The sequence below is a fragment of the Bos taurus genome, chromosome 13 (assembly GCF_002263795.3).
Source record: "Bos taurus isolate L1 Dominette 01449 registration number 42190680 breed Hereford chromosome 13, ARS-UCD2.0, whole genome shotgun sequence".
Lineage (NCBI taxonomy): Eukaryota > Metazoa > Chordata > Mammalia > Artiodactyla > Bovidae > Bos > Bos taurus.
Window position 1 is genome coordinate 72,754,395 of NC_037340.1, and position 13,514 is coordinate 72,767,908.

A 13,514-nucleotide genomic window follows, 5' to 3' on the forward strand; every position below is an offset into this window, starting at 1 on the left:
CTAGAGAAGACTCTTGAGAGTCCCTTGGACAGCAAGGAGATCAAACCAGTCAATTCTAAAGGAAATCAACCCTGGATTTCAGGACTGAGTCAATATTCATTGGAAAGATGGATGCTGACGCTGAAGCCCCAGTACTTTGGCCACCTGATGCGAAGAGCCAACTCACTGGAAAAGACCCTGATGCTGGGAAAGATTGAGGGCATGAGCAGAAGGGGATGACAGAGGATGAGATGGTTGGACAGCATCACCGACTTGATGGACATGAGTTTGAGCAAACTCTGAGAGATAGTGAAGGACAGGGAAGCCTGGCATGCTGCAGTTCATGGGGTTGCAAAAAGTCGGAGACGACTTGGCAACAGAACAACAACGGTAGTGATTATACAGTCACTAATTTGGCTTTTCATAATTGGGGATGAAAACCACACAGCTGGAAAGATGTTAATTGTGAAGGCAGCTTGTAAATAGTATCTGAAACTCTCTCTGTCTCCTGCAGATTGTCAGTTGCTCAATTATTGTCACTTTCTAGAGCAAGCTGCATGGTGGTTAGGAACAGAGAGGTACACTGGACATTATAAGCTAAGTGGTCCCTCCTGGTGAAAATCCAGATGTTGATCCCCCATCCCAGGAGAAAGGGAAAGGGTTCTTCTGGATGAGAAAAACTAGACATTACCCGGAGGAACTAGCAAAAAATTTACCTCCTGTAAATTTCAGGATTTGTATTCCTCTAGAAAGGAAATGTGTTTGTTCCAATTGAGACTTTGCAGCTTCATCCCTGAAGATTTTCAAAGACAGGGTTAAACCCAGACCTGAAAAATGGTAGGTCTCTAGAGAATTTTTCTTGTTTCGGTTAAACTTCAACCTACATTAAGAAATACATATTCACGTTGTAAGTCCAGCTGTGTGCCTGTGAGAACAAACTGTTAAATTTTCAGGACTTTTGCAAGTTGATTGTTAAAGCCACCATTAAAAATCACAATGTATATATGAACAATTAAATGCAGAATAAATATTCAAAAGTCATCGTTCCCTAATTATTTTACTCTATTTGATTATTATCTATGCCCCTCGGGTTGCTTATATCTCTTGTATGTTACGGCGCAAATTCACCAACTGTGTGTTTGTCAGCATCAATTTGTAGCTTGAAACCAGCTCTGGTGGGAGTATTTACATTAAGAGAAATGGCAAGTACTGTAAATCAGGGCTTTATTTGGTTTACTGAGTGTTTATTGATTGTCTGCACTGAGATGAAACTCCATTTGTCAAAACATGGTTAAACTGAAACATGAGGTTGGCCGTGGAGACAAGAGATCAGTAAATTAAACATCAATGAAGGCATTCTAGAAGAAGCAATTCGCTATATGGGATTCAAAGTGAAGAGCGTTTGCATATTTTATTATTTTAAAATTATGTGCTACATTCTTTATATTAAGAGAAATGTATTATACTTTTATGTATGTACAAACTTCCCCAGTGGCTCAGCAGTAAAGACTCTGCCCGCAAGGCAGGTGATGCAGGAGACGCGGGTTTGATCCCTGGGTGGGGAAGATCTCCTGGAAGAGGGCATGGCAACCCACTCCAGTATTCCTGCCTGGAGAATCCCCACGGACAGAGGAGCCTGGTGGGCTGCAGTCCATGGGGGTCACAAAGAATTGGACATGACTGAAGCGATTAAGCTCGACAGCACAACACAGTACTTACACATTTTCCCTTAGAGAGAGAGTTGTTAAACATTTATCAACAAATCACTGGTTGTGATCCAGTACACACATATGTAGCATAAGTGACTATGTTTGTTAATAAGCATATAGACATAGCTGTAAATATAGCTTCATGACAGTTCATGACAGAGTTTGCCTCTACTGTGTGAGGCACTCTGATAGTTTCTATTCAATTATAAATTGAATTTTTAAAACATGCTGGTCATGACCCACTCACTAATAGGTGTGGACCTGTAATTTGAGAAACATTTCCCTAGAAGATTCTAAGGCATTGGAGGACCATGCCCTACCCTTCCCCAGCAGGAGGGGATAGAAAACCACAATCAAGGCTTTGCCCTGCCTGAGACTGAGTGGTATCACCTAATTTGTTGGGTTTCAGTCCTTCATTTATTTATTAAAGAATAAATAAATATTTGTTTGAATTGTATGGCCTCTGACCTCAAGCAACTTCACCTAGTGAAGGTGGTCATCATTAATTTATTCAGCAAACCAACACTTATGAACTATTTGCCATGCACCAAGCACTGGGCTGGATGTTAAGATCTCTGATGTTTTGGATGGATGAGTGTCCTTAATAACTATAGATTCATCTCTTTAAAAACAACATTTTTCAAGCCTGAGCCAAGATGAAGCTGGGCCATCTTGTCAAAACCAGAAAGTAAGGAAGCCATAACCTACCAAGGACTGCTAAGGTCATTTCAGAAGGACACAGAAGCCAATTAGAAAAGCTCCCACAGGCCAAAGATGGGACAACTTGAGCCTAAATAAAAGTATTAACTGCAATGGATGGAAACACACACATTTGTTTAGTAGATTTTTTTCTGGTTGTGCTGTGAGGCATGTGGAATCTTAGTTCCCTGACCAGGGATCGAACCTGGAACCTGCACCCTCTACACTGGAAGCATGAAGTCGTAACCACTGAACCTTCAGGGATGTCCCAGAGGTTCATAGTGTGCTTTAAAAGTAGTACCAAAAAAAACAAAAGTAATGGCTACCTTTGGAGAAATCAGCTCTCATTATTTTGACAGCTATTAAATAAAGGGAAATAATCAAGCATTTTTCCTGCCACTCTTATGGGAATAAAGTCACTGAATAACCAGGGAGACAGTGAATTTCTTGTTAAAGAAATATCTCAGAGAGTAAATGAAGGAACAGCAGAATCAGACATGAACATTTAAAATGTTCATTTGAAATATTGGTGAGCCAGATTCATTATTTTTAAAAAGTCAGTTTGCGGATATTCATAAAAAAGTTTAATACATACTTGAAAGCACTTTCAACTAACTCTTTACAAATCCATCTCATAAGGTTTCAAAATTTAAAATCAGATTATTATAATTGTGACTTTTGCTCAGAATTTTATATTTTAGGTTTCTTGCTGTCAGATTTTACAAGCACATGGCTTCATGTTTACTATAGAAATGGAGAACTAGAATCAAAAATATGTCTGCTACCAAAAAAGTAGCTTTTTCTTGCTGAATGCAAAATGCAATTTCGTAAGCAATCTCCACATGTACATCACCTGCTGCAAGAGTTTGGAGATTATAGAATTTATCTTGGCGTCTAAGTCTCCCTTGGACAGTGTGGTCTTTGAATTTTTTGAAAACCACATTTATTTGTCTTTTTATTTTGATGGCAGTTTGTGTTCTTTGAAAAATACAAAGTTACTAAATCTGTGAATAGTTGTGTGGAATCTTCTGAGGCTATGACTGGGCTTTGGCCAGGCTGAACATTAATATATGTACACTAAAGATTAAATAAAAGGAAATTCGGGGACTTCCCTGATGGTCCAGTGGTTAAGAATCTGCCTGCCAGTGCAGGGGACACAGGTTCGATCCAAGAAGATTCCACATTCAGCGGAGCAACTAAGTCTGTGTACCACGACTACTGAGTCTTCGCTCTAGAGCCGGAGGGTCACCACTACTGAGCCGATGTGCTACAACTTCTGAAGCCTGAGGTCTGCAATAAGAGAAGCCATCGAAGTGAGAAGCCCAGGAAATCCAGCTAGAGAGTAGCCTGGCTCTCCACAACTAGAGAAAGCCCTCATGCAGCAACGAAGACCCAGCACAACCAAAAAAGAGAAAGTGTGGGACCTTCCTGGTGGTACAGTGGTTAAGACTCCATACTCCCAACGCAGGGGGCCCAGGTTCACTCTCTGGTCAGGGAACTAGATCCCACGTGCCGCAACTAAGCAGAAAAGGCAATGGCACCCCACTCCAGCACTCTTGTCTGGGAAATCCCATGGATGGAGGAGCCTGGTATGTTGCAGTCCATGGGGTCGCTACAAGTCAGACATGACTGAGCGACTTCACTTTCACTTTTCACTTTCACACACTGGAGAAGGACATGGCAACCCACTCCAGTGTTCTTGCCTGGAGAATCCCAGGGACGGGGGAGCCTGGTGGGCTGCCGTCTATGGGGTCGCACAGAGTCGGACACGACTGTAGTGATTCAGCAGCAGCAGCAGCAGCCGCAACTAAGAGTTCATGGGCAGCAATGAAAGACCTGCATGCCGTAACCAAGATCTGGCATGGCCAAATAAATAAATAAATGTAAGCTTTGATTGCCTTCCTCTACAGAATTTTTCTTCTTTATAACCATATTACATTATAATGCCACAGACTCATAAAGTTAAATTCTACTGGGGTAGAATAACAACAAAAAGTGAGTGTTTCCACTGGAAAAGAGACTTTATTTTGACAATGATCTTGGTCAGTTTTAAAAGTAAATTGTCCTGTATCACTGGATTTAATGCAAAAAGCAGGAGGTTTTTATGGATTAGGAGCATCATCAAAGAGTCTTTTTAAAATGTACTTTATAAAAAATGTATTTTATAATTTACTTAATTATTTTCTGTCTTTTCTACTTGCTTATCAGCCCTAGAAGGTAGGGAACATTGCTTATTTTGTTCACTAATGCATCCCAAGCATTAAAACCATATCTGGCACTTACTAAGCACTCAAAAAATTTATTTTGTTACACAAATTAAAGAATAATTATTAATATGTGGATGTAAAGGAAATTATTTTAAAATTTAAATTGTTTCCTTATAAACAGAAGAGAAACAGCAGAAAGTAATAATTATGAATTTTTAATTTTTTTTTTTTTTACTAATAAGAGTTCCCAAGTTGATAAATCGCTGTGAGAGAGGTTTCTGGTCCATTAAGGCTTGAAAGATGTAGTGAAAAAATGAGAAGGGGTTAAGTAGAGGATGCTCGGGGGCATGAGGAGAAGACCCTGTAGAGTCAGGGAAGGGTCAGGAAAGAATTCTTAGAAGAGAGGATTTCTGTCCAAGCTGGGGTTGGAAGGACTGGCCAGAGGGTGGCCAGAGGAACAGTGGGAAGCAGTCATTCCAGGAAGAGCAACCAGCAGGTGCTTTTTTGCTGGCTGGTGTGCCGGAAATAATTCATTCCTGGTGTGGCAGGGAGGGCAGTAGACAGCCCAATAATTCTCCCAGCGGGCAGCCCTCTGTCCACAGCTCCTGGCCAGAGGGCAGAAGTATTCCTCCCCAGCAGCCAGCCCTTTCCTTCTCTGCAATGCCTCCCTCATTCTGAACCTCTGGCCACCTCTCTTTCTGGCTGGAGGGGACGGCTAGCTGCTCCCTTGGATGAGGCAGCTGAGCAAAGCCAGCAGCTGCCAGAGGCCAGGCTGCCTGACTGCCAAACCGGGAGGGGTTGGATCCACTGGCTGCGCCCTCAGCCCACACATGCCCAGCCTCTGGGACTGCTTGGGAACAGGGTCAGGAGAGCTGGCACCACAGGGCAGGGATCTGGCTTTGCTCATCTTCCGGCCAAAGCGAGAGAGGCAGGAGGGCCGGCCAGCAGCCCCAGCAGCCTTGAGTATGTGCCTGCTTTCTCTCTGGCCACTGCATCCTGCAGACCCCAGGACCCTCCTCTCTGAAACAGTCACGGGGCTGAGGCTTGGAAAGTGTTAGTCGCTCAGTCATGTCCAACTCTTTGCAACCCCATGGATGGTAGCCCACCAGGCTCCTCTGTCCATGGGATTCTCCAGGCAAGAACACTGGAGTGGTTGCCATTTCCTTCTCCAGGGGATCAACCCAGGGATTGAACCTGAGTCTCCTGCATTGGCAGGAGGATTCGTTCCTATCTGAACCACCAGGGAATCCCAGGTTTTGGAAGGAGGGTTTTTTGATTGGTTTGATTTAGTTTGGTTTTTTATTTGTTTTTGCCTGAAAGAGCATTGGTAAAATAAGGGGATGGGGGAAAGGCAAGGAAATGACTATGTCAGTGTCAGTATAGCAGTTACCTATAGGACCGAGGGAGGCCACTGGGATCAGAGGGTTTTGGGGGTGTAGACAGAGTTCTGGTTCCTTACCTTGGGAGAGTCACAGAGATATTTGCTTTAAAAATATTCATTTAACTATATGTTTATATTTTTATAAATCTTACATATTTGTTATATTTCACACTTTAAGAAATGGTATTAAAAAAAAAAAAAGGGAACACCACACTGGGAATAAAATGCCTAGGTTCTGAGAAGAATGAGTTTTTTGACATTTTTTTTCCTCCAGTCGTCCCATCCAAAGTACAGCATAGAATTCAGATGTACCTACGTCATATTTTAATGCCTCAATTCTTAAAGTTGAGTTAAACATGAATTAAATTGTCTCCTTTACTAGTTTAAACATTTAGCTAGTTGTTTTATTTTTGTTTTTTATGGAAGTGACATTGATTTATAACATACTGAGCCTTAACCAGGTGCCAGGCACGGTGCTAAGTGCTTTACTGTTCTTAACGCTCTTCCTTCACATGACAGGTAGGTACTGTGATCACTCCAGGCTACAGACGGAAGCACCAAGGCCCAGAGAGGCTAAGTAACTTAGCCAAGGTCACACAGCTAGCAGTGCTGAAGAGCTGGGATTCAAACTAGGGTCAGTGTGCTCAAGGGGCAGAGCTTAACCTCTGGCCCGTACTGCCTCCCAGATCTGACCTTACCTGACTGCTAAAATGACAGCCACATAGTCACTTACAGTTGGTAGAGTTTAGAGGTCATGGTGGTCCAGTGGCTGAGACTCCCTGCTTCCAATACAGGGGACCTGGGTTCGTCCCTGTTCAGAGAACTAGATCCCACCCACCTCAAGGAAGACCAGGTGCAGCCAAGTAAAGAAATATTTTTTTTTTTAAGAATACAGTCAGACAGACATGGGTTCAAATCTAAACTCACATGAAAAATGAGGACGGTATTCAGCCAACTTTGTTGCCAGGACAAGTAAATGAAAACCTATTTGCCAGGTACGAGGTACACAGTAGGCACACAATAGATGATCACCTCTAAAATTAAGATGCTCACCGCGTAGGAAATAGACAAGGCCAAGTGTCGCTGTCCGCATTTATCAGATGGGAGATCCGGCTCAGTTCCGGTACCACCGAGGGGTGAGGAGTCCCAGAGGGTCCACTGGTCCCTTACCGGCCCCGCCCAGTAGAACTCTCCGGGTCTGGCGTCTGATGTGGCCGCCTGGCCCCCGCCCCGCTCCGCAGGAATGTGGGGCGCGAGTGCTGGTGGCGAGGAGGGGGCGCTGACGCTGAGGCTTTTCCGCTCCAGCTGCGCGGACGGGCGACACAGCAAATTCCGCGGCCACACCTGGCCGTGCAGCTGTCCAGGCTGGGCCGGGAGGAGGATTCCCCAGTCCTCCGGCCGCAGGCCCCCGAGGGCACGGCCTTGACCCCTGGCGATCATGGACGGGAAGGGTTGGGGGGCGGGGGGAACGCCGAACACTCCCGCTGGGTTAAACGCGCTGGACCAGCCCCATTCTCCAGCTACTCCTCTTCACCTGGCCTTTATGGAAGGAGGCTAGTCCTCTCTGACACCGGGTAAGATGAGGGGCTCCCCGGTCGAGCCCCTGAAAACACCCTGCTCAGAATGCTGACTCGGAGGAGGAGGATAGAGGACCCCTCAGGGGCACCCCTCTGGTTTCAGGATTCTGGGTTTCCCTGGGAAGTCAGATCCTAAGAGATCATAGTGGGATGACGTGCTCCCGTTTCCCCGAAACCTAAGCCATCCTCTCCTCTCCCTGTGTCCCCCCAACCCCTGTCCCCAGTGGGACACCAGGACTGGGCACAGGGCAAAGCCAAGGTGAAACTGAGGTCCTCAGTTCTGCAGCCGGGGTGGCATTCAAGGCCTCCCAACAGCACAAGTAGTCTCTGTTCACCTCTGCCCCCATCTCTGGGCCACCTCGTACCCTTCTGTCCCCTCTGTGTGCATGCCTGCTAAGTCGCTTCAGTCATGTGCAACTCTTTGCGACCCCATGGACTATAGCCCCCCAGGCTCCTCTGTCCATGGAATTCTCCAGGCAAGAATACTGGAGTGGGTTGCTACCCCCTCCAGAGGATTTTCCCAGCCCAGGGACCGAACCTGTGTCTCTTCTGTCTCCTGCATTAGCAGGCAGGTTCTTTACCACTAGTGCCCCCTCTAATCCTCCCTAACCCGCCTTTTCTCAGTTCCTCAAATGCACCAAACGCCCTCCAGCCTCACAGCCTTTGCCCATGCTGTCCTCCTTGGTGTACCCCTATGTCCCAGGCTCACCCTCGCCTCATTTTTCATTTTTCTATTGTCTGCTCAATCACCACATATTACTAAGATTATGACTAAGGGAGTGTCTTTGAGAATTCCTGGGCCACGGCTCTCCTACACGAAGTTCAGAATCCACTTGCCAATTTCCTCCAATAACTTTGTTGGAATTTCCATTAGGATTGTAGCAAATTTAATCTGGTGAGAACTGACAACACCTATGAGTCTACTATAATGACGTGTTGTGAGTCATCGAGGATACAGAGACAAACCATGCAACTCCTTCCCTCAATAAGCTTTTTTTACTCCTGGTCTTCCTTTCTATTTTATTTCATCTCATGAGAGAAGATCTTATTGGGCCCATTTTGCAGATCAGAAAACTGAGGCTCAGAGAAATTGCATGACCTGCCCTAGGTCCTGCGGGGAGGAAGTGGTGGAGCCAAGACCCCCACCCAGTCTGTCTGACTCACAAATCTGCCCAAGCCAATTTGGTCTATGGGTTTGGTTCGTGTGTGTCTCTGTGTGTATAAAAGTAAGGTGTGTTTTCACACACACCCAAAGTTGAAAACCATCTATTTAAAGATGGATGTGCTGTGAGGTTGAGTGGGAGTGCAGGTATGTCTGCTCTGTTGGGCTGTGACTTCTCTTTGTGTGGATTGTGGGGTCTTTGGCTATGTGTATAAAGTGTTGGGGGTTTTGGTGGGTGTACTGGGAAGGATATGTCTGTGTATTGGGTAGGAATTGTGCGTTGGGAAGACAAAATTGGGTTACTTCTGTTTGTTTGTGGGTGTGTTTTCTTATATTAGATTTTAATTTGATACTTGTTGAAAGAACTCTTTGAAATTAAACAAAGGTTTTTCAAACCGTCTATAACTCAGTTTTTATTTAAGGTGTAACTTGTGTGTATGCTCAGTTGCTCAGTCCTGTCTGACTCTTCGCAACCCCATGGACTGTAGCCCGCCAGGCTCCTCTGTCCATGGAATTTTCCAGGCAAGAATACTGGAGTGGGTTACCATTTCCTTCTCCAGGGCTTCTTCCCGACCCAGGGATCAAACCTGTGTCTCCTGCATTGGCAGGTGGATTCTTTATGACCGCGCCATCTGGGAAGACTAAGGTATAATTTACGGTATTCAGATCTTAAGTGTACAGCTGGATGAATTTTTATATACATGCCATCAAGCTTCCTGGGGCTGGGGAAAGAGAGTGAGCTGGGGCTGCTCTCTTTCTGCGGTTTCTCTTGCTGCAGAGCAAGACTCTAAAATGTGCAGGCTTCAGCAGCTGCATCTCAGGGTAGAGCACAGGCTGAGTTGCTCTGTGGCAAGTGGGATCTTCCAAGACCAGGGACTGAACCCATGTCCCCCTGCACTGGCAGGCAGATTCTTAACCACTGGACCACCAGGGAAGTCTTCTAGTTTTGCCCATTCTTAAGCATCTTGTCAATGGAGTCACGTGGTGTTTGCTTGGGCAGGTTAATAGCTAACACTGAACAAACTTGCTTTGTGTGTTGACAATTCCTGTATCTCACTGAATTTATCATAATAGCCAAATAATGTAGTGCCTGTTTATTGTTCCCATTATACAGATGAGGAAGCTGAAACTCAGAGACTTGCCTCGGGTCACCCAGACCAAGGTCACTCATCTGTGGTCACAGCTCTGGTCCTTGCAACTCCTAAACCATCCTGCCTCCCTCTGGGTAACTCACCGAAGAGGTGACATGACTTATGAGAGAGCAGAAGACCTGGGAGCCCAGAGGTGCTTCTGGGTGTGCTTTATTTCTTTTCCGAGAAGTCAGTGTTTCTGAATCTGTCGTCAGATCTCCCCAACACCCCCTACTGCTGTGTCGGGTACCACCTGCCACTGGCAGCCCAGCCACAGCAGGGCTGCAGAGACACACCAACCACAAGGGTTGAGTTCTGGCTCCCAGAGTTACTTGCTGTATGACTATGAGGAAGCTACCTCCTTTTTTGAACCTCACATCCTCAACTGCTGAAACAAGGCTAAAATCCTCATGCAGGGTTAGGACAGTAACAGACGGAAGATGTCATTGTATAAATTACCACTGCTGTTATTTTTTTTTAAAGATTTTGTACTGAAAAATAAAACATAAGTACAGAAAGTCACATAAAACCAATGTGGGACCCAATAGAGTGAACCTCTTGTAACCACCAGTCAGATCAAGAAATAAGAGCCTCTTAAATGTCCCACCTCAATTACAGCTTGACTTCTATAATATTTCTTTGTCCGCACTCAAGTTCACATCCCTCAACAGTGGAGTCCATAAAAAATTTGCCCATATAAAATAATGTAGGGACTTCCCTGGTGGTCCGGTTGCTTAGACTCCATGCTCCCAATGCAGGAGGTCCGGGTTTGATCCCTGGTCAGGGAATTAGATCCCATAGGCTGCAACCAAGAGTTCCCATGCCACAAGGAACTTCGAAGATCCCACATGCAGGCAAATAAATCAATAAGAATAAATATTTTAAAAAATGTGTATCTTTTGAGTCTCTATTGATTTCCACCTCCATCTCTTTCATTTTCTCAGTTGTCTTTTAGAAGAACTTGGAACATTTGACCAAAGAGTTTTGAAGAGTGTGGATCACCATTCCTATTTTTCACATGTGTTTTCCTCCCTCCCAGCTCCCTCTTTCCCTTGTTTGGATTTGGAGTGACACAAATCTGGGTTGAAGTTTTGAGTCTGCCAATTGCTGTGTGTCCTTGGACAAGTCACTCACCCACTCTGAACCTATTTCCTCAACTGGCAAATGAAGGGGTGATCTGGAGGATCTCTAAGGACATTCCAACTTTCTTAGTCTCCTCTCTCAAGCACCAGGCTCCTGTTCCACAGTCTCTTCTTCTTTTTCATCTCTCTTTTAAAATTAAAGTACCGTTGATGTACAATATTATATAAATTCATGGACAATATAGTGATTCACAATTTTTAAAGGTTATACTCCATTTATAGTTTTATATTCCTTGTGTTGTACTACACGGGCTTTTTTCCATTGTGCCCCTGCAATGGGAGTGTGGAGTCTTAACCACTGGACCACCGGGGGAGTCCCTACACAGACTCTTCTTAAAAGCAACTTTATTGTCTGAAAAGAACCCTGGGGTAAGAAACAGAGACCTGGCTCTGGAATCCAGTTTCCACTGGGACTAGCTGTGTGACCTTGGACCAGGTACTTAACCTCTCTGAGTTTCCACTTCTTCGTCTGTTGAATGGAGATTCTGAACCCTAATCCATAAAACTGGAGCAAAACTTGAATGATATCGGACTCTTATAGCACTTAGTGCTTGGCACCTGAAAAAAAAGTGAAAGTGTTAGTCACTCAGTTGTGTCCAACTCTTTGTGACTCCACAGACTGTGGGGCTCCTCTGTCCATAGGATTCTCCAGGCAAAAATATTGGAGTGGGTAGCCATTCCTTTCTCCAGGGGATCTTCCCAACCCAGTGATCGAACCCTGGTCTTCTGCATTGCAGGCAGATTCTTTACCGTCTGAGCCACCAGAGAAGCCCATCTAGTATGTGCTAAATAAATGTTGACTGTTATTGTTGTTATTATTATCATCAGTTATAGCTAACATTTCTTGACTGCTTACTCAGGCCTTGTGTCACGTGTCTCAGTTCATTTAATCCTCACAACAATTCCACAAGGCAGCCTTATTTTATAGGTGAGACATCAAGGCACAAAAGGTTAAGTAACTTGCCCATGGACACACGGCTAGTAAGCCATGAACCCAGGCTGTCTGGATCCAGAGTCAGCAGTGTTAGTCACTGAGATGTACTGCCTCAAATACTACTGCTATCTAGAAGAATCTCCCCTTCACTTGCCCAAGAGAATTCCAGTAGGGGTGAAGATGAAGCAATAGCTGAATCCAGTGTGACAAAATCCAGGGGTGAGTAAAGCTCTTACCCTGAAGTGAGATCCCAGCCCAGGACATTCATCTGGGCCATCTCTGATTATTTCCTGCCTTCACCCCTAACATTTTTATCCACTGGCAACCTGTGTATTCATGTACAGATGGGCAAGTTGGATCATAAAGAAGGCTGAGTGCCAAAGAATCGATGCTTTTGCGTTCTGGTGCTACAGAAGACTCGAAGAGTCCCTTGGCAGAAAGGAGATCAAACCAGTCGATCCTACAGGAAATCAACCCTAAATATTCATCAGAAGGACAGTTGCTGAACAGAAGCTCCAATACTTTGGCCACCTGAAGCAAACAGCCGACTTGTCAGAAAAAAACACCCTGATGCTGAGAAGGATTGAAGGCAAAAGGAGAAAAGGGTGGCAGAGGATGAGATGTTTCAGTGGCGTTACTGACTCATTGAACATGAATTTGAGCAAACTCTGGGAGACGGTGAAGGAAAGAGGAGCCTAGCGTGCTGCAGTCCATGAGGTCACAAAGAGTTAGACATGACTTGGCAATTAAACAACACCAACCTGTCAAAGTGAACCTCGGGACAGGCTTAGTCAACAAGGACAGCAGGCAAGGTCCTACCTGGTGGACTGGCCGCGGGTGTTTTTGTATGTTTGCTACCAGTGTGATTTTCTGGGTTGTTCTGGATGTGTGAACATGTCGGGTAGGAGACAGTGATTTTTTTTTTTCTTTTTGCCACACTGCAAGGCACGTGGAATCTTAGTTCCCAGACCAGGGATTGAACCTACATCCCCTGCATTGGAAGCACAGTCTTAAGTACTGGACCATCAGGGAAGTCCCAGGAGATGGTGATTTTGTACACATGGTTGGACTTCGAGGCCGTGCCTTCCTCATATGTCTGTCTGTCTGTCTCTCTGGAGAGGCAGTGGGACTAGCCTGGCCCATCCCACCTCTGCCCCCCACCTGCTGTGAGACCCCAGGCCAACGACTCACTTCTGTGTGCCTGTTCCCTCACGTATAGAAAAATGGTTACGATGACAGTAATAATACCAACCTGATAGGGTGGGTCTGAAGATTGGATGGTCTCATCCAGGTCAAGTGCTTGAAATGGCTCTGAGCACTGAGGAAAGAACAAATACCTGCCGCTTCTATGTGTTCACATGATCAAGTGTGTAAAGGGTGGGCTTCTGTGTATTTATGGAAAAGCACCTGAGGGCATCTGACAGCAAGAATTTAAGGGACTGGGGGAACCAGCTGTCTCATATTTTGTGGGAGGAGGGTATCTGTGTGTGTATACATGCATGTGTGTGTGGTGTGTGCACAGTGGATGCGTGTGCATTCTGTAAAATGGGCAAGAATGTTCACTGCCAGAACCCAGTTAGCAAACAAACAGGCC